The 22,462-nt window shown below is 40.8% G+C and overlaps 1 protein-coding gene across 2 annotated transcripts in view; it reads left to right on the forward strand.

The window, feature by feature from the left end:
* Positions 1-5,822: 5,822 nt before the first annotated feature.
* Positions 5,823-22,462, forward strand: part of plxnb1b (plexin b1b) — a 142,204-nt gene continuing 125,564 nt past the window's right edge. For both annotated transcript variants that reach the window (XM_020599872.1, XM_020599873.1), the window contains exon 1: positions 5,823-6,210. The gene's annotated coding sequence lies outside the window, so the exon portion shown is untranslated. The remainder of the gene's footprint in view (positions 6,211-22,462) is intronic.

Raw genomic sequence — 22,462 nt, forward strand, 5'->3', positions numbered from 1 at the left:
GTTGGCTCTAGCCCCTGTGAGTCTATTCAGGAGTAAGCAGCATAGATAATGGATGGATGCTGTGTAGGTGCCAGAGAGGGTTTGTTATATTCCATAGAAGAAGGAGCATTAATTAATATTTGGCAGGATGTGGTCTCGCAAACAGTCATAGATTCAAATTCAGCAAAGTACCTGTTGCACTGATGTTGATGTCCAGGTGCCAGCAAATACACAAGGAAAAAACCATGCTTTCACAGTTGCATGAAACACACGGGAAAATAAGGTGCCAGCTAGGGTCTAAGGAAAATCTTGTGTGATTTACTGAGGTGGAGGCAGGAAAGAGCATGAGGTCACCAGCAGATGGCAGATTTGCCACAAAAGAGGATATATTACAAAGGGGTGTTTATAAATTTCTTGAATATTTTGGAGGTTGGAAGGACATGTAATTTTACTCCTACTGATGAAGTGAAAAGGGAAGCATGTATTCATAGGAAAATGATGGGAATTGTGATGTAATGCGTATATATATGCGTATATATTGTTTCTTATATATTATTTTGTAAGCTTTGTAATGAAAGGACATTACAAAATATATTTCTGAAAGAGGATTGTAATGTTTAATAATTATATTGTATACTGATGTTATTTGAATACTTTTGCAAATGTTGGAGCTAAGAACAATCCAAATGTATGGTATGTATGGCGACAGACTAATCAAACTGAAAGATCAAATGAAGGATAGGGAAGTTGGAAACAACCCCAGGATGCCACTGTGATGAAGGCCTGATGGCCAAAAATGTTTGGTGATCATGCTTTGATATTTTGAAGAAGAGTTGTGCAACATACAGTAAATAAGGCAAGGCAGGTTTATTTGTACAGCACATATACAAAGGCAGTTCAAAGTGCTTAACACGATACACACAAATACATAAAAAAATGCAATGTATACACAATGCACACAGGTGGATAACACATTAAAATGCATACATATATAGTAAAACATTAGAATGAAAATTAGATTAGAACATTAAATGCTAATTAAAGCAACAATTGCATGACAGCACAAAGTAGCAACATGCAAGTGTAGATACCTAGTAATTTTAGCAAAGCTGTGGCAGACTGTGGATTCTCACTGTGTTCATTATAATTTGTACCCCTTTACTTCAGTCTTCCCATGATAATATTTATCAGGAGAAGGGATCCCTCTCCCGACACAGAGGCATGTCATTGCAATTAGTGTGTAGTAGCCTAGGGCCAGGATGTAGGAGCCAGTTTGGGTGTGCTCACTGTGGGGTGTTTGGGCATGTACATGCAATGCATCAATAAATACTGCAAGTAGCTAAAAGTCGTTGGTGTCTTCTATTATTTCCTTTATTATTATTTCTCTCACCTTCCTCACTCTATCTTAGCCCCTGATTGCTTACATCATACACCTGCTCCTCACTACCAGGATTAGCACCAGCTGCACTCCATTAGTCCGCCCTTATTTATACCCAGTTCACCTCTCACTCACTTGCCAGTTCGTTCACGTTATCAGGCCTTCACCTTGTCTCTCTGCTAAGTACGTCCTAGTCTGTTGTTTTGTGTTGTGTTGTTCCTCTGCATTCCAGTACATGATTTTTTTTTTAATATCTTGGTTCCAGTGGCACACATAGTTTCTCCTGGCCAGTTTTTTTTTCCCCTTCCTTTTTGGACCGCCTTTTCCTCCAGGCATCGGCTTCATTCTACCCTCCCAGACAAGTCGATGCACAGTCACCTAAATTATCCCATGTCAACTCCTCTCTACCTGTGTTTTTTCCAGCATCTATCATCACCTCATCGACCAGCTCAGGAGTGACCCCGCGACACAGCTCGGCCCCACCACATTCCAGCTCATCACTCCAGAACTCCTGCTGTTGGTCGACACCCAGTTTTCACCTACTCACTTACCTGTTTCTTGTTTATCACTGTACTGCACTGTATATTAATAAACCACTACTTGCACTGAAGTTGGCTACCTGGGTCCGCCTCTCTGTCGCTCACTTACTTCCGTGCACAAGCGCATATCCTAACAGAGCTTACGTGAAGGCCTTGCCTGGAGATTCCACGAGTGAGGACATACCACAGGATGAGCTACATACATTGGAACAGCACGTAATCCAGTATTTTCACAACATTAATATAAATATTTCAAAGGAGAACATAACAGTTTGTCATACACCTTCGAGGCAAAACAGTAAGCTGAAGCCAACCATCATAATCAAATCTGCAAACGGATGACACAAGATTAACCTAGTGAAACATCCATCCATTTTCTATACTGCTCAGTCCCAAACGGGGTCATGGAGCCAATCCCAGCCGGCTGCAGGCGAGAGGTACACCCTGGACAGGTCGCCAGTCTATCGCAGGGCTAACATGCAGACTAACGGAACTGTTTCGCTGTGAGGCAACAGTGCTAACCACCGCGCCACTGTGCTGCCCCTATTGAAACAAGCAACAAAAAAAAGAAATTGCTCATCTTAATGAACAACTCACTGAGAAAAATCCAGATATAGCCAAGCAGGCATGTCTCCTAAAAAAGCAAAATGAAATACAAGCTAGCTAGATGTGTATAATGTGTGTAAACTGTAGAGTATGGATACCTCTGGATGGATATCCTGAAGAGGCCAAAGTGATGGCCTTAAGAGTTAAGAGAGTCAAATGACCTCAAACAGTTTAGATGATAAATATGGCTAAAGACATGAGCAGTCTCATATTTCGTTGTGTCATTGTTTTACTTTTCTTTGTTTTGTTTTGTTAAATGTTAGAACTAAAGTCAAAGATTTGTCAGATATGATGGGTATGATGCAGTAAAAGACTACTACTTCAATTGGATCAGTTAAAGTTGTAATAGAAAAGCAGTGGACTATTTAAAAGACGGATTCTATACAAGGGAAAATGAAATCAACACAGAGTATTTTCTTCAACTCTGTCCATAGTGACTGTGAATATTATACTGAAGAACAAGTTGATGCGTTACAGTAGAAATTATGTTTGAGAATTTTAAACATATAAGTCATGTGTATTGAGTACCAGGTACATGCACTGATACATTTAACAATCAGTTGAAATGTATGAGAAAATAATTAACAGGTTGTTTTTTATGTGGTGATTTGAACATTGATTTACTTAAACCACGAGGTCATAGAGGAACTGTCTTTATTAATACCATAAATGGTATACATTTATACACTATGATTACTAAACTGAGTAGAATAACAACATATAGTGCAACTTTGATAGTTAATGTACACTGATCAGACATAACCTTATGACCACCTAATACTGTTTAGATAGGAGTCAATGTGGCAGTTGGTTGGCGCTTGTGTCACTCTGCAGCTCACTGTGCATCTTTTGTGAATCCATTTGCTTCCACAGTTCTACTGTCAGGAAGAGCACAGATGTGTCTACAATTCAGTGAGAAACTTATGTAAAAGGAATAAAAACGGTGGTCATGAGGATGAGTTAGAGAGAATTTTTTAGACCAATCCTCCTTCTAGGTGTGATATCATCACTACAGCCCCTGACTCTTTCTCTGCATAGAGACCAGAAAGTCACTTTCGGTTTTTCCCGTTTTTTTGGGGTCGTCACAGTGAATCGTCACACTGACGACTCGCATGTTAACATTTGGCACGTGTTTTACGCCAGATGCCCTTCCTTACACAACCCAGATTCGAACCCGAAGCACAGCGGTGAGAGCGCTGCACCTTAACCAGAGACCAATGTACTGTATTTCTCATTTTCAACCATTTTAACAAAGATTCAGATACATTTGAATCTTTTGAAAAGTACAAATAGAATGTATTAATGTAAATTAATGTAGAGTGAAAAATCTGTCCCTGTGTTTGGGTGTATGATAATGAACATTATAGAAGTGGGGAGGTTACCCTCTGACATACACCTTCCCCCAGTGATCCATCGCCTACCGGTCAGTCTCCCCAACCTCCATCCTGCCCTCTATCCGCCCACTCCAGCCAGCCCCCCAGCTCCTCTCCAAAGACAAGTTGGTTCTCAGGGGGACTAAAAGCTGTGTGTGTGTGTATGGACTTGGAGTATGAATGGCTCAGTGTTTTTCACAGGGACGTGAATGCAGTATGTTGCTGCTGGCAGACAGACTTGCTCATTCACACTCTGCCTTTCCACTTTTCCAACTCACTTCTCTGTCACCCTGCTATGAATACAGGCCTGTGCTCTGGAACGCACACACTTCCATACAAACAGGGACCAAGGGAAGCCCTTAGAATTTCTGGGTATAAGGGTACTATTTCAAAAAGAATTTCCCCAATGTATTATGTTTGTACCATGCTAAAATAGGACACATTTTTGTTAAGTTGGTATTATTCCCTCCCTGAAGTGCACCAGCCCATCAAACAGTAGGTCTAGTACATTGTACTTTTTACTTTGTCAGTGGGATTATCCCCGGATAGCATTCTCATCTTCACTTATGTTAAGTTTTTGGTGTGTGCCAAACCAACAAAGACATCACTTGATGCGTTCAAAGACTGCTTCTTCTAAAAACATCACCCAACAGCAAGTACTGTACTGGGAAAACCTTCATGACCTGGTTAAATATTGTGTCAGTATCAGTCAGTTCTTTATATGCAAGTGTTTTGTATACAGACATGTGAAAATGATAAGAAACAGTGGAATAAATAACTATGGAGCCATGACAAATGCAGATACATCCATACAGGACACGAGGGATCACTGAATGGTTTGATGACCTGAATCATATTCGGTGGACTTCATGGTCACCTGATCTCAACCCACCTGAACAGCAGTGACACAGTGGGCGGGGCTGAGTGATCAGCCAAGTGAGTGTAGCTCATCTGGCTTCAGTCCTCATTACAGAAGAATTAACATCTGCAGCAGGGGCTGCATGTCTCCAGTTGACCTAAAGGGGTCTGTCATTCACCGGCCATAACAGTAATGCTGCCTTCATATACTGGGGGAAATACTGGACTTGCAGAATAATAACAGCATTACAGTAACAGCCTATATCTGACACAACACGATTTCAGTAAATGCTGATGTTTACTCATCTTAATAGGCTGTGCAGTAATGAGAACTAAAACTCTGATGAGCAAAGCTGTTTCTGGACAGTGTTCACTTGCTGTCTCCTTTCTTTTTGTGGCTCGAGAACAGTCCTTACAATCTACATGTAACAGCAGGGGTGTCTTTAATGTCGGAGAGGTTTAGTTTGGTCCCCAAAATTCCTCCAAAGGTGTGCAAGGTTTTACGATGACCCTTGAGATATGTTTGTTCTGGTTTGGTAGGCATGTGCTGGAGATGTTTAGAATGTTGTTGCATGGGCACATGTGCATAATGGGTGGCATCTTACACCATCGTGTGTATATTTGAGATGTATACCTACATGGAAATACATGATACAGAAGAGAATATATTTGCACCAAGATATGCATGTGGTATTTGTTTCTTATGGTGTTATGTTGTTTGTTCTCCATTGCTGCTGAAACACTGAAATTTCCCCACTGAGGGATCAATAAAGTACCTACCTACCTACCTACCAACTGAAACAGCCAGTAAATACAATTTGTATCAGGATATATAAATGCACCGCTGTTTTTGGTGTTAGAATATCTTATCTTTACTTTTTTGGTGGGAGGCAGACAAAATGTTATGGGTTTAAATGTATCCCGCTAAATTAATACCATCATTTGATTTTGCCCTCATTTGCCTGTTCTAGAAAGTATGCAAATTTTACGCTCAAGCGTGGTTTTGGAAAATAACAAGGAGCATTGAAAGCAACACAGCATATCCCAACCTTGCCACCCCCCTTTTTACTCCCGTGGAAAGCTGGGCGCAGAATGTGACACCCAATCTTTCAGTCCTCGCGCTACTCACCGGCTGCGCGCGGAGGAACAAACCTGCTGTGTGAAACCAAGCAAATAGAAGAAACAAAACAAACTTTTGACAAACTGGAGTGACTGCACTGTTTTTTCACCAAGCTGTTAGCTGTGCAAATTAGAAAAAGACTGAGAGTAAAGAAACAAGTCTGGACCGAACGACAATGGAATATGTGATTTGTTAACCTCGAGGAATAACTTTATCTTTTCGGCTGACTTGTCCCCGTATACAGGCTCCGGATGAAGACAAACGGGATACTCTGAATGAAACCACCGAAACGTGGTTGCTCCGCTGTAAATAGAAGTAAATCCGCGTTTTGAGAAGGTGAATGAAACCCTGGGCAAGGTGAGTGGCAGCGTTGTCTGCCTCTACTCAAACAAGACACACTTGCTCCAGTTTGTCCCGTTTCGAAGTAAAAATTAACTTACAAATGTGCATTTTTCCACGTTTCCCTCTAAATGCCCTCGCTTCTGTCTTGTGAGCAACAGGAGTTGTGACGATGTTCAGACTTTTAACCACAAACATGAATGTGTGTTTGCTGAAACCTTTCGTTTAACGACAGGTTAACAACAGCTAACGTTACGCTTTAACACCAAGTCGGCTCACTACTGGCTTCCGTAAGCAGCCACCTGGCGTCGTCGATCCGAGGCGCTGGTTATCCAGTAATGTTTAACTTATTATTTTGTAGCCTACATAGTGTGGCCACCATTTAGTTACGTTTAAATGCCAAGTGGCAAAATAAAATCTGCAACTAAGACAAGTCTAAAAAAAAAAATCATAGCGTTACATACATTATAGACAAACTGTTTCACAGCAGCCCACGTTAATTTAGCCACCAGCGAGCTAGGGACCTCGCCAGTTTGACTCTGGGGTATATCTCTCCAGTTCTCCACTTTTCCTCCCGAGCTTAACACCGCCAATTGAAGTCGTCAGAATTAGTCGCAGTACCACTCACCACGATTTACTATGTAGGTGAGGACTGTGTGATTAGCAGATCTGTATATTATGTGCCGAATTTACCAGAAAGGCCTACTAACTCAGAAAAATGGCTTGCATTTTATTTCCTTATGCAGGTTTATTTGTATTTTTCTTTAAATAACAAAAATTAATAGGTCACTGTCTCCTTGATATTCACACATGCATTCCAGACCACTGTACTACTGAGAAAATCAGTGGAAGACCAAAAAATCCATTACATAATTATATCCTAAGAAAAAAATCAGTCAACCATGATTCTACCTAATATAAACATTCAGAAATTACCTGTAGAGATCAATGGTGTGACTCAATTATTCTTTAACGTCAAAGGTCAGATGCAAGTCTTCTATTTTTTTAACATGGTAACTTGTTTAATATTTTATTAATATAAACTTGGTGACAAGTGTCATCATGGCTGTCAGTCCAACAGAGGGGCTGCCAGAAAATGTTTGTGTGGACCTTTGTGCTTTTCTGTTCCATGGGTGATGGTCTCCTCTCACAGTGTGTAGTGCCTTCGTCACCTAAGGCCATCTGCTCCTATATCTTATAACATAATTGATGGCTTAGTATAAGCCAGGAAATGAGATGGAACATCCCCTCGTAATGATGATGGTTATGGTGATGATGGCTGTTCATTTATTTTAGATTGTTGGTAGCTTTGGGAAACTAGGATGTGTGTACTCGCATAATTGCTGCCACTTTGAAATAGAAACCTTTCATGTTTTAAGAACAATACCTTATGGTGACAAAAGTTACTTTTGACGGCAGTATAAAGCCATTGTAGCTGCACTGAAATAGACATTTCTTTGAAGCATTGTAGCATGGTTAATTTTGTGGTGGACCCAAATTAAATGTCCCTAGTTTTCAAGTTCTAAAATAAAGACAGGCTGCAGCTGCTATAATTTGTGAAAGCTTTACATTGCAGTCTCTGAGACTTAAGTGGAGCAGGTTTTCATTGTTCCTGAAGAGAATAAGTACTTATTAGAAGAACTAGTAGCCAGCACGTTCTTGTACCTGGGTAAAATCAGACACCAGGGCTCGGACCTCTCTGCACTTACAAGATGAACTTTGGCCCAGTGTATATATGGCATCATTACAATGTGTACATGTGACCTTTAAAGGTTGACCCGCTGTGATGTGAGATGGGAAAAATGAAGATACAAAAAGGACTGTTTGTTTGGCTCATTTCACTTTCCTTCAGATAAAAAAAACTTACTGACATTTCAAGGAATATGATAAGAATTTCAGAGTCAGTTGCTTATTTTCCCTGTGTTGTGTTGTATCACTGAAATAAGACACCTGTGAATAAAGTCAGGCTTCATTTTTTTATTTCTATTTTGAAATGAACAGAATTTTGCATAAGATGAATTACTTTTTAACTAAACTAATAACAATTTTACAGATGTCCACATGTAATAGACAGGATCTGTTACAGCAGTGGTCGTTAAGTGTTTCTCCAAAAAACAAGATTAACCTCACAAATTCTGTCACAGTCTAGGTGCTAAAGTTCAAAAGGTCAAGAGGGTTGGGCAGCTTTTGTTTTCTGTGTCTGGCATCTGGATGGAGCAGGGGTGTCACAAGCTTTTATCATCTTGCTTCCACACTCAAATATCTTTAATGCAGACTTCACTCAGCTGGTGTGAATGTGAAATCAAATATTGTGGGAGAGCATGGGGAAACATGCCTGTGATTTTCTTTGCTTCACATTCTATGTGGCATTTATATTGCAAGTCTGATAATGAACAGGTGGGGAGACATCAAGGACAGACTGATGATTTGATAAACTGTCTGGCTGGTGATGGAACTAAATTTTATGCTTGGTGGTAAATTATTTGTGGACATTCTACACTCAGGACAGAGCTGTCACTGTGAGGTGCCAAGTCACAACTACAAATATATTTGTCTTTAGAAAATGTTGGATGACACTTCAAATGAGTCAGATTCACTTTTCAATACCCAAACCTTTACACCTCAATATTTTAGATGTTGCAACACTTTCCATTTCCAAATGAAATTAGCTGATGTTTTTGACATTGTCTGTGATCAGTATTATTATTATTATATTTTTTTTTTTGCCTTGCCTGTTGATGAGCACGATTACCCTAAAAGGGATCAGAATTTTTTGGAAGACCTATGAATGCTCGACCTGCCCAGCAGGGGTTTAGGTCTATTCCACTCCTATGACCAGATTGAATACTCAGATTAGTTATGTCATTGAGCATTAAGTCGGTAACTTTATCAGAGTGGTCTGGCTGTTTAATGGGGCTTTGTGAGCCAACAGATACACCAAGATTAGGGATAATATGCTGGTGGTGCAAACCCTGAGTGGAAAGACGGGCAAAGAATCTGATACTTGTCCTGTTACATACATCACACTTTAGGATACCTCAAGATAGTAAACATTAAATATAGCCTCATGTGAGGGTATGTAGATGTTAAGGTGCTTGGGCACAGACTGTAGCACTGTGTTGTAATGCATCAAATGAGTAGTTTCTTGTGCTTGGATTTGCACATTTTTTCTGTAGTAGAGTTCAAGCCAAGCTGGATGGGCCTCCATTTCCATCTGTTTCCAGTAGCAGGGAGTAATCCTAATGACTCAGGCTCAGCCGCCTCAGGGCTGAGTGGGGGCCGAGTTCCACCTTAAACATAGCTGGCTCATCAAGACACATGATTGGCAAAATGTTGCGTTGAGGGAACAGCCATATATTCAGCTTTGATTTTTTTTATCCGTTATTTCACTGCAGCAAGATCTGATAATGAGGTCTCTCAGTTGGTCTTCTGATGAGGGGTTAAAATAAAGCCTAGCACCAAGGGCTCCATGTTGCAAGTAGTAATACCACACCCACACCATAAGTTATGTGTCACTTCTCAGTGGCTCACGGCCAAATTTCATCAAAATTCTCATGTGGTTTGACTGTCCGCACCACATGTGACCTAGGCATATGGAAATATATCCACAGAAAACATGAATAATTGATAGATTCACAGTTTAAGTAAGAAAATAAGGTGTTTTCCAGGGACACAAAGTAATGTCTATGCATAATGTCAAATCAAGCTATGGCCAAATAGCTTTTGTCTATAAGGTAGGTAGGTAGGGAGGTAGGTAGGTAGGTACTTTATTGATCCCTCAATGGGGAAATTTCAGTGTTTCAGCAGCAATGGAGAACAAACAACATAACGCCACGAGAAACAAACACCACACACATATCTTGATAGCAAGAGAATAACACAAAGCAAACACTGGAAAACTTAATAAAAACATGAAAGAAAACACGACGAGACCAGAGAACCACACTACTTATCCGATTTGCTTCACTGGCATACACCCACACGTTCTCTGAGGTCAGCCAATCAACTTCTTTTGAGCGTGCCTAGAACTAAGCGTAAGCTTAGAGGCGACCAGGCCTTTGCGGTCGCTGGTCCCAAACTTTGGAACGATTTACCGCTGCCCATCAGAAAAGCTTCTTCTCTGTCTGTTTTTAGGTCTCTTTTAAAAACTCATTTATTTTTGTTGGCGTTTTGATACTTTATATTTGTGTTGATTTTATTTGTTTTTATTGATTCATGTTCTTATATTGGTGTTGATTTTGTTTGTGCTTGTGGGTTGTGTTTTTTTTAATATATATTGTTTATTGCAATGTACAGCACTTTGGTCCACCTTAGTTGTTTTAGTGCTTTATAAATAAAGTTGGTATGGTATGGCATTACAAGCTACTGTAGCTCAGACGGGTTTGTTAGGCTGCAAACTTCAATGGCTTATTTGGCGTGACAGTGACAAAGACTGACCAAAGCTTCTGATGTGAGATGAGTTTATTTATTTGGAGGAATAAGTTAGATGACTTTTTAAGCCTTAAAAAAAAAAAAAAAAAAAAAAAAATAATCTCTGTGAGACGGAATGACATCAACAGGTTTACAGCCTAAGTTTTTCATAAATAACATTAGCAGAAAAGTAATAATGACAGGGTTTTGATTTTTTTTTAAGCTCTCACCACTGAGTAGAGTAGATTAGATTCAACTTTGTCACTACCCATGTACATGTACAAGGCAAGGAAATGCAGTTTAGCATCTAACCACAAGTGCAATAACAGCAGTGAAGTGTGCGCAGGATCTATGATCTAGTATGAACAGTCAGAACTAATTTACCGATGGATATGTACACCAGATACAACAACAGATCACTTCAGTGTTACAGGTAATAGTAGTGTATTACATTAGTCCCGAGAGGAGAGATGAGAAGGGGTGAGGTGTGTGTGTAGTGTTATAGAGCAGGGGTCCCCAGACCAGTACCAGTCGGTGGATCATTTGGTACCGGACTAGTTATTTTTCTTTCATTAGTCTTACTTTGAAAAACGACTGTTTCCGCCCTTGCCTCTCTACCGCACTTGACTCTGGCATGCCATTTTACGCATCAGTGACACAAGCTAACCCTTTAAAAAAAATGAGCCAAAAACAAAATTCACTAGAGAGCTTTTTCGGGAAGGAATGAGCAAACGATGGGACAGCAGAAGGGTCACAGACTGCCAGCAAAAAGAAAGCTGCATTTAAAAGAAAATACCACGATTCCTACCTAAGTTACGGGTTCATCGCAACAGGTGATACACAAGCTCCACACCCGCTATGCATAATTTGCGGTGACCGACAAGCTAATGAAGCCATGAAACCCTCAAAAATTCTCTGCCACATTGAGACAAAACACCCTGCATTAAAAGGCAAGCGCTTGGAATTTTTTTTCTAGTTGCAGGGAAACAAGTCCAGGGCTCCCACTGACTCTGCATTATGGTGAGTTGATATTATAGTGTAGAATTACTGTAATTGCCTAATATAAAGTGTAATTGTTGCATTCAGATTACATACTATGAACTGACAAAGGTTTTTGTTATTGGAACCCCCGTGCCTCTACCCGGTCCACGGAAAATTTTTCATGCATGAAACCGGTCCCTGGTACAAAAAAGGTTGGGGACCGCTGGTATAGAGGAAGGCAGTGGAGGTCAGCGGGGGGACAGAGTTCAGTAAGGAGACAGCTGTGGGGAAGAAGCTCTCCCTGAGTCTACTGGTTTTGGTCCAGAGGCCAGTGAAGCACCTCCTGGAGGGTAGGGTGTCCAACAGTTTGTGAGCAGGGTGAGAGGAGTCCTTGAGAATCCTGCGAGCGTGTCAGTGACAGAGTTCCCTGTGGACACCCTCAATGGCTGGAAGTGGAGACCTTGTGATGCGTTGGGCAGTTTTCACCGCCCACTGCAGCGCCTTGTGGTCGGAGACAGAACAATTTCCATACCAGACTGTGATGCAGCTGGTCAGGATGCTCTCGATGGCACAACGGTACAAGTTCACCAGGATGGCTGAAGACAGGTGGTTCTTCTTCAGTATCCTCAGGAAGAAGAGGCACTGGTGAGCCTTCTTATAGCTAGGCTGCGGGTGTTGGTGGTCCAGGACAGATCCTCTGAGATGTGGGTCCCCAGGAAATTGAAGCTGGAGACGCATTCAACAACCATCCCATTAATATGTATGCGGTTATGTTTGCCTACTTTCTCCCTCCTGTAGTCCACAATGAGCTACTTGGTCTTGTCGGTGTTAAGGAGCAGATTATTGTCAGCCCACCACACAGCCAGGTGTTGTGCTGGTGTTGAGTATAATGGTGGAGGAGCAGGTGTTGTCTGTCCTGACATGCTGAGGCCTGTTGGTGAGAAAGTCCAGAATCCAGTTGCAAAGGGAGGTGCTGAAGCCCAGAGTAAAAGCCAGTCCAACATTTACTCTTGTCCAGTTCCTTGCTCTCTCTTTTTCTCCTCTCACTGGCTGTGGCTGGGCTCTGGAGATGCTGTAGTTCTTAGGGTGTGTTGCAGCGAGTACATTTTTATGTGCTTTGGCTGGACAGATAAAATAATCATTTTCTGTTCTTTGTTTTCATATTATAGAGCTAACCCAAATGTAAAATATTATGTCTAATGGAGTTTATTTTTAAAATCATCAAAATATCAACCACTGTGAAAACAAAGTATACTTAATTAAAACTTGATTTTTAGTTGATTGTTTAAATACTACTATGCTGTGTGCCTTGAGCAGTAAAGTATGAATCTGTTACATTTTTAGGGCTGTATAACTGTTACTTTTGTCGTTAGCGACCTTTTTGAAAATTAAAAAACCCTCAGATGTTCCTGCTTATGTGTCATCTACCCTTATGCACATTTTTTTTTTTACAAACACTGGGGAGGAAAAGTATCTCTGCTTCTTTATGAGAAGAGTTGACTGGTTGTAAGAGCTCCTGGCTTCTTGTGTCCATTATCTGAATCAGCAAAGCCCAGTCTTTTTTTGGTTTTGTTTGTTTTGTTTTGGGGTTTTTTTTTTTTCTTTTTTGTTTTGGAAAGTGGGAGGAAGCCATGTTATTTGATAACAGGAGCAGGGATAACACTCCTCAGGATTCTTTTAGGATTTAATTACACATGGTAGCCTAATCATTATTCAGATATGTAATTGGGACCCAGATACATGCAGTACTATGTAATGTCAAATATAAATTTCTGTGCTGTGTAAGAGTTTATGAATTCATCATGGTACACTGCATGCTTCCACCATTTGGTGTGTATGTGTGCTCTACAATTGTTCCCTCATGAATGAAGCTGGTATGTCTGCCTAGGGTCGTTGTTGAAGCAGGAATACATGTAATCTGATGGTTTACCCAAGCACAGTCTGCCTCCTGAGTTTTAACCAGACTGGCTGAGAACAAAAGAACTCACTTCATTCACTATTATCATTGACATACTGTACATGATACTTGAAGGCATCTGTATTTCAGACATTTAACTGCTAAATGTTTAGGGCTGCATATCAAAATTTTAGTGTATACAGATACAGTATATTAGTTATTTAGGAATTATATTGCTTTTTTGTGAGGCAGTATTAATTGCTTGTATTTTGATAAATTTTATTCATATTATGTCTTTTGGTCTGTGCTTTTGTAGTTAAGAAAAGTATCTGAGTTCTGAAACTCTGGTATTATAGTGGTACTGATAAAGTAAATAATAATAATATAATAAAGTAGTGTGTGGAAAAATTCCTGGTTCTATGAGTTTTGCACCCAACCACTATACAGTAAATTTCAGTGGAAGTCAATGGGGCATTTCTGGCCATGAGGGTGTCAGGAGGGTACATAAATGCATAAAGAGAGTATAAATGACATTTAAGAATAAACAACACTGGATTTCAATAATATTACTAGAAAGAAACTTTCCTGCCAAATTTCATGCCCCAAGCTGTATCACAGCCAAAGTGATCACCAAAAAAAAAAAAATTGAAAAAAATGGACATTTTTGCCCAAGGAGGGTGGAAGGGTGTGGTTAAAAATAGAAACCTAGCCGAGCAGTTGCTTTAAGTGTTCAGGAAGCAATGTCTTATTTAGTTTCTGCAGAAAATATTACGGGCTGAATGTAGTCCAAAACATACTGTATATATGAATGTAGACATCGAACATGCATGTGGTTCTGTTTATACTGTATTGCATAGTCGCATCATGGATACGCAGGTTCTCGGAGTATAATCTGGGCTTTAGGTGACTGGTACAGTAGTTGGAGCTTTTTAGAAGCTTGGCAGGACCTGAAACATACAGTGCCTTGCAAAAGTATTCATACCCCTCCCAGGGCATGTGCCAGCGAACTGGCTGATGTCTTCACCTCCATATTAAGCCTTTCCCTCAGCCAGAGCATCATTCCCACCTGCTTTAAGACCACAACCATCATCCCCCTTCCCAGGAAGAGCCCGGTCACTGAGAAACTCTTTCTTTCCCTCTGCCATCAGACTCCAGCTGACAGGAGTTTATTACCAGGAAATACGTCATGTACTGACGACCTGTACTGTTTACATTCTCAGTTTGCCCATTGACTGTTGACTACTGCACATACTGCTCCCATGCAGCATACATTCTCTTATTATATTCTTATATATTTTTATTATGTCTCTGCATTTGCTGCTTTAAAGTGCCTTAGATTTTTGTGTTACTTATTCATCTACTTTATATGAAAGAAAGTCACTTTTGGCTTTTCCCGTTTAGGGGTTGCCACAGCGAATCGTCACACTGACGACTCGCATGTTGACATTTGGCACGTGTTTTATGCCGGATGCTCTTCCTGATGCGACACTGATTCGAACCCGGGCCGCAGCAGTGAGAGCGCTGCGCCTTAACCACTAACCTACTAGAAACCCCATGAAACTGAATTATTCTGTATGTAGGAAGCAGCATCAGGCAAGAAAAGCAGAGCAGGCAGATGAAGGAGCAGGTGCATCTTTAGTGTTTCAGGCGAGGCTCTAATTCAGTTTGGGGAATGGGGTATTTGTCCCAATCAATGTCGAGACCAAACCTACGGCCTTGCACTCTGCCTCATGTGAGTGCGGCCTTTTTGCCTCTATATACTTGCTCCTTTCCTCGTGTCACAATTAATACGGTTGCTATGTTACCAAACTATAACTGTAATAACCTGCCGGCACAAATGACGTATACTCTCGTATATGATATGTTCTTTGCTCTGCTCCTCAAATTGCTGCATAGTTCATGTTTTTATTTCTCACTCGGACTCATCTACAATCTCCATATATCAGGCTTGCAAATCAGAATTTCATCCTTTCCACAATGCATTGCCTCCAAATCGCTACTTGACACTTTCTACAGCTCCTATTTTCTCAGTATTCCCTCTTGCCTGCGTTCATGCCTGCCCATGCTTCAGTATCATTTCCCATGTTTCTTTGGAGGTGAAGCAGCTATTTGTAGACAGCCCTCAGAGAAAGAGGCCTGGCTAGTGAGATAGGGTGACATAGATGAGAAAGGCTTTGTCACTGCACTCGCACTGAGAAGATGAGACCTTCACCTGGGGTAGGGGAGGGTGGATCGAGTACTGAACACACATATCTGCGCACAGTTGTTCTTCTGTCCTTATAAGGGCATTCACTTGAAGAAATGAATTTCTAAACCTGAGCTTTAATCCAACTGTCAGCATAGTTAAATTGAAACATGAGTCTGATGGATTCTAATTATGAGCCCAGATCAGCTCAGAGACACGTTTCGTTAAGAGTTGATATATTTTTTTTTACTTGAAACTCTCACTGTGTTGGACTCAGTAGTGTTCAAAGTAATTGTAATATCTATGCAAAAATGACAACTGGAGCAGCCTACCAAAGCAGATACCAAAGTGAAAAGGCCAAACTTCTGAAATGCATCAGTGTTTAGTATTGTCTCAGCAGAAACACACATATAGTACAAGAGTCCAAAATATGATGGTACTTAGTACAATTCTGATAAGAGAATAAGTAGACAAAACTAGGAACAGCATTTTGTACCAGACTCAGTGTTTTGCTGATTTTTTTTTTATTTTTTATTTCTTCATTTCTGCGTATGATTGATATGTATCAATCAATTTCACTGTACTACATTTGAAAGCCACATGAATTCAACATGATGTGACTTGTTTGCTATCTGTTGTCATTCCTGGTAACTCAGAACACGTAGACATGGCAAGCTGGAAGCTGTTACACAGAAAGAAAAATTGCAACATTTCATCACAAAATTTCTGTTGCTCTGACCACTATTAACTCATGATGCCCAAACGTGTAAGAGTATCTCAGGAATATGGTTTTCAACCTCTTGGTTTTCGGTCCTTCCCCTCATAGCCCTGCTTTTTGTTCCCCTAAACGTCTGATGCTGTTACTACTAAACAGCTGCCTGGACATAATAGGACCTAGGGATAGGCTTATGTTCCTTCAGCTTAATAATATAACCTGTCACTCTTGTGTTTGTTGCTCTAAATATGGTGGTAAATGCAAGATATTCATTAACTTCAAAATGGCATGAAAGATTTTGAAATAATTTCATCTGAGAAGGATGTTAATTTTGTAGGGTTGATTCTCCCCCAGAAAAGGAAGTTAATAAAGAGGCCAGCTTTCACATACTGTATTTTTCTACATTTTTTAAAGTTTCTGTTATAGTTGTCATCACAGCATATTGACAGATCTGCTTGGTCAACAACTGCCAGCAACCCTATAAAATACCTGGACTTTGCATTTACCAGCACCTTCCTAACAGTGATTTAGTTCCAGCAATTACTAAACTCTCCCCAAAGGGGTTGGAGAGCAGTGGAAGAGAGCAGAATGACAATGACTGCATGTTATGTTATGTGCTGTTAAGTTCTTACAGTGGAACAACAACACAGCAACACAATGGAAAGTGGCTGTTAGTAGCTCTACCCCACAGAAACATCCTCACTCCCAAGGTCTAAGTGGGCATTCAGACTGATCCGGTAAAAATGCAACTCCTTGTTGTGTTATAATGCAAGGGGCTACAATTGGTTTGGGGAGGGTGAGGGGTTGCAGGGGGAGTGTTGTGGCTTTATTCATGTTTCCAGCCTGGGAGTTTTTATTGTGTTTTGGTTAGTCATGCTGGTAACATGGCTTACTCTACCTTGGCACCAATTCTACTACCAGTGTGTCGGCATTGATAGATAAAAAAAAAAAAAAGAAGAAGCACAGTTTAACATCCAGTACCAATGAAAAGGCACAAACTTGAATACGTCTCTGTATTCCTTCTTTATCTGTTCTATGGACCAATGTCTGTGGTGAAAATGCTAGCAATGGCTAGAATGTTCTCATAATGTACCTTTAAATTTCATGGCCTCCTTTGCCTGTTTGTCCAGCAGTGGCACTGCGCCATCCTGATCCACCACCTCATATTCAACGTGGTATAGCTTCTTGTTTCTTGAGTTCCTCAGCTTTATCTAGCATTTTCCCAGTGCTCTCAGCTTTGTTTTATTTTGCATCTGCAATACTGTGTGTCTTCTCTAGTGTTGTGTTTGGATTTAGGAGGCTAACAGGGAAGACATTTCAACTGGCACCACAGTCAGTTTGGAATTTTACTAGATCTTTTCCTATCAGCATGCCAGCATAGTTGTTTTTTTTTCTGTTCTTTCTGTTGTTCCTCTTCTACTGTGTGTATGTTCTTTTTCACTACAGTGATACTGAGGATGTCTTCATAGTCATCGTTGTCCTGTTAAGTTACATTATGGACCTGCTTCCTCTTGCTTTGCTTTTTTTCTGGATTTATATTTTATAGCAAAATGTTTTTGTTTGCCACAAACTTTACATACCTTCCCAAAGGCTGGTCATATCAGTTTGTTCTTCTCATGCAATTTCCCATACTGTATAAGTGGCAACACAGCACAGCATGAACTACTTCCACTGTCACACCTGTAATCTTCTTGTTATTCTCTTTGGACAGGTTTGTGGCTCTACATATGGTCAAACAGGTGTCCAGTGTGAGTTTTGATTCACTTGGCCATCTCTCCCATATACTTGGATTATTTAGTTTGCATATTTCTCATATGAGTGAGCCTCTAATGTCAATAATTGTCAAAATTGTCTTTGCCAGTAATCTGAATTCTGTAACATAACTGTCTGTGCTTTCACTTGTGCTCTGGTATTGAACCAATAGCATTCCACAGTTTCATTCACGCTCAGATTACAATGTTCATCTAACTTTTGTAGGAACATGCTGACTGTTCTGACTTCAGCAGGTGTATCTTTGATTAAAGCCTGTGACTCAATGCCTCACACATGGATCCTGGAATGCTTGGAACTGTACAACACTGACAGGACTCTAAGGGCCTTCAACAAGAACTCAATGGGAATGTGGAAAACAACCCTAGAGGCCAACTTCCAGCCAATTGCACAAGTCAACATCAAGTGCGGTATCTACTAAGGAGATGCTCGGTCCCCGCTGCTGTTCTGCATAGGGCTGAACCCCCTCAGGCAGATCATCACCAAGAGCGGGTACGGATACCGACTATGGAATGGAGCAACCGTCAGCCACCTTCTCTACATGGATGACATTAAGTTGTATGCCAGGAGTGAACGAGACATCGACTCACTGATCCACACCACTAGGACCTACAGCCAGGACATCGGAATGTCATTCGGACTGGATAAGTGTGGTCAAATGGTAACAAGGAGAGGGAAGGTAGTCAGAACTAAGGGGATTGTACTACCTGAAGGCAACATAGCAGATGTTGAGGACAGCTACAAGTACCTTGGGATCCCGCAGGCAAATAGGACCCATGAAGAGGCCGCAAGGAAAGCAGCAACCACCAAGTACCTGCAGAGAGTAAGGCAAGTCCTGAGAAGTCAGTTGAATGGACAGAACAAAGTCTGGCACATACATTGCTTTGAGCTGCACAAAGGGATGGTGTTCTTTCTTTTTTAAGATATCCACAGTTATCACACACTGCTGTTTTAAATTTTTTTTTGGTGAATGGAGTTTGGTGTTATCAGCCTCGACTCTCTACTGTCTGTCTGCTGCATGTGTGGGTGTGGCACCCATTGCTGAGTCTGACAGGTGGTCAGGGAAGAAAGGTGCACATGCATTTTGTTCTCTTTCAATACCATTAATAAGCAAATGTGTTTGGCATGATAACCATCAGTTTTCATACCACGGTGTACGGTGAAACTGGTATACTGCTGCAACCCAGTTAGCACTGTTATACAGCTTCGCTAAAGAGCAGTGCTGTTTTCTTTGCCAACCAAAACCATTTGTGGAGGCACAGCACTTGTCATCTGTAATGAACTAACAACATAGCAAAATCTGCAATACACCATTGTCTGTCTAAAGAGGTCTGAAAAGTCACTAATGAAAAAGTCGCTGTGAGTGAGAGGAGGCAGGGCTATGAGCACTGCAGCAGTGTGTGTGTGTGTGTGTGTGTGTGTGTGTGTGTATAAATGTGACATAAACTCGCTGTCAGTGTGAGAGAGAAAGCACAGCTGGTATTGATATCATGGAAAGTGAAACAAGTACATGAAACTTTTACACATTTTCAGAATTGCTATGTATCAAAAAAAATATACATACTTCAGGCCTTTTTTCCCAGCTAAAAAAAATTGTTGTCATCTGTAATGAACTAACAACATAGCAAAATCTGCAATACACCATTGTCTGTCTAAAGGGGTCTGAAAAGTCACTAATGAAAAAGTCGCTGTGAGTGAGACCCATGTTGATGAAGAATATGTGTGACATACATGTCACACATATTCTTCATCAACATGGGTCTGGATCACACATTATATATTTAAGCTTTTGGAAAATCGATCCACTCTCTGTGAACACCTTGGCAGCAAGCAATCATTTGTTGCTTATTTAGCATTTTCTGTTACTCTCTATACCTGCACATTTCTGTGCACACTCCACTGAGACATGATAGAATGTTGGTGTGAGGATTTTGCACTGATCTCTAGGGGTGGTCTGTAGGTTTAGTACCTCTCTTGTGCTTCTCTCTGCAGGGGGGAAAGAGGGAAAGTGGTCCTACCTCCTTTGTTCCTTTTGTTGAAGAGGAGGCTGAAAAGATCAGCCAACCAGAGAGGGGGACCAAAAAAAAGGGCTGTTATAGAGGTGAAGGCATACCTCGAGGAGAGAGGGGGGAGGGGAGAGGAAAGGAAAAGGAAGTGCTGGGGAAGTGAGTGTTATCTGGAAGATAACTTCGTCAGTGTTTGGTTTCCAAACATCTTTGAAAATAAGTTTCAAGTTACCCTGAAAGTCAAGCATCTGGAGAAATAACCTTTATTCAGTAACTTTCTTAACATTTATGGGCAGATTTGAGGGACTGGCAGTTGGTGGGAAACCTCTTTTGGTCTGGCTGATTTATTTTTTGCCTTGCATGGCTGCTTTCAGACAGGTGGCTATTCATCCTGGCTTATGATTTGAATTGAATGGACTTAGAAGTGCTCTTGAAATTGAATATGTACATGACGTCAGGCAGCTAGCTTTGGCTTTTGACTCCAGTGCTAACAATACAAGAAGCATTTGCTGTGGGGAGACTAGATTTTTTTTTTTCTCACATCATGCAAGTGTGTATGACTTTTCATTGCACGCAAACAGGCGTGAAAAACCGTGTTTTGAAATACTGACAGTGGACTGTTGCCAAGTGGCAACCATGAAAGCTCTTGGAGAACAGTGAGTGCTCAGTTTCCTCAGAAACATCCCTTTTCTCTAGACAGCTCCCCCTAAATTGACTCACCCCCCCTTAACTCCCTTTTAACACCCTGGGGTGTGGGACCCTCTGTCCTGGGAAAAGGGGGTTGCTATGGAAAGCTAAAGATGAATGTTGGACAAGCACGTTAAAAGTCCAAGACCTTGGCTAGCTTCAAGTGGACTGAACAAGTACAACCCAATGTTCCCTGGATGTCTGAACCTACCTTACCTAGCTGTAGGAATGCAAACTTAAGGTCACTGTTCCAGGCTGAAAGGAAGCCCTGCCCTTTGAAATGATTCAGCAGGCTATAAAATGGCCTCATAAGCAGTGGTCATATATTTTACTCATAGAAGGTCATGTAACCCCTTAGTTAAAGGCAAAACAACTAAATTGGTAGTTGAAGAATTATAACGTATTTGAATCTGTCAATTGCTTTATTTTGCATTACAGTCATTTAAATGATCAGGTATTTTATGGAGTAATATTTTCTTAAAAAATACATAAGCATCAGGTTACCAGAGGTCAGTCATACTTCAAAATTGCTTTTTTGTCAACTAAACACATTTTGTTTACAGTTCTATTTCATGTAGAAGATCATTAGATGGTGTTGAAAACTATTAAATGGACCTTGGGGTAAGATTTGTTCAACCTAAAGTATTCATGTGTGAAATGAAAAAAGGCCTGAAGTATTCATATTCAAGACTCCATAGCTTTGTAATTGTACTTGGCTAAATTACAGATTTATCAAAATTGTAACTTTTTGTTCTGATTGCAGTTATTATATGACTACAGGTGGTACTGGTAACCTTATCTTATCCTGCTCAAGTGTCACTTGCTTGTCATTTACAGGCAGACGTATTTTTATAACCTGCCTATAATGCATCTTCTTACCCTGCCACTTCTTGTTTGTTCACAGTCCCTCAGGGGTCACAGGGCTCCGTTATCCTTACATTGACATGCTACTTCCTACCCCCTGAAGCTTTTAACAGCACAGAGGTGATCAGGCTCGTGCTGAAATGTTTGTGTCAATCTGTGACTGCTTCTGTGTGTTACTCTGTGAGTGTGAATGCCCTGTGTGAATCCCGGCAGCCTCTGCCACTTTGTGCAGCAGCTCAGCTTTCCAACAAAGTGTTGCAGTGTACAGCCTGCGCTGTTGCCCTCACTGGGTTGGATTTACAAGGCTATTATTTTGACATTCCTTAAGCCAATCTGAAATTTTGGTTCCATTCCTTATTTATTGTGTCCTTGGTGAATAATTCCAAAACCACACTGTGTGACTAATTCACATTTCAGAATAATGTGCTGTCTCCATATAGAAAGCAGGGGGCTCCAGTCTGTGTAAAAGAAGAAATGTAATCACTCGGCTCACAACATGCATGCACACTTCTGTGGGTTTACTAGTGAGCTTTGAGGCAGCGTTTGTAAATAACATTGTCTTCGTTGTTTTATTAGCTTATGGGTGTTGTTTTTTTCTTTTTTGTGTGTGTTACCAGGAATAATCTTTTCCACACACTGCAACTCAGTAGCTATAATCTGGCTGCCAATGAAGCAGGCCTCTGTTTGCAGGTTTATGGAACACTGAGGGGGTTTTGTGAGTTCATATAACTCAAACAGCAGTTTAGTACTGACAT

This window comes from Monopterus albus, unplaced genomic scaffold (genome assembly GCF_001952655.1).
Source record: "Monopterus albus unplaced genomic scaffold, M_albus_1.0 scaffold43.1, whole genome shotgun sequence".
Lineage (NCBI taxonomy): Eukaryota > Metazoa > Chordata > Actinopteri > Synbranchiformes > Synbranchidae > Monopterus > Monopterus albus.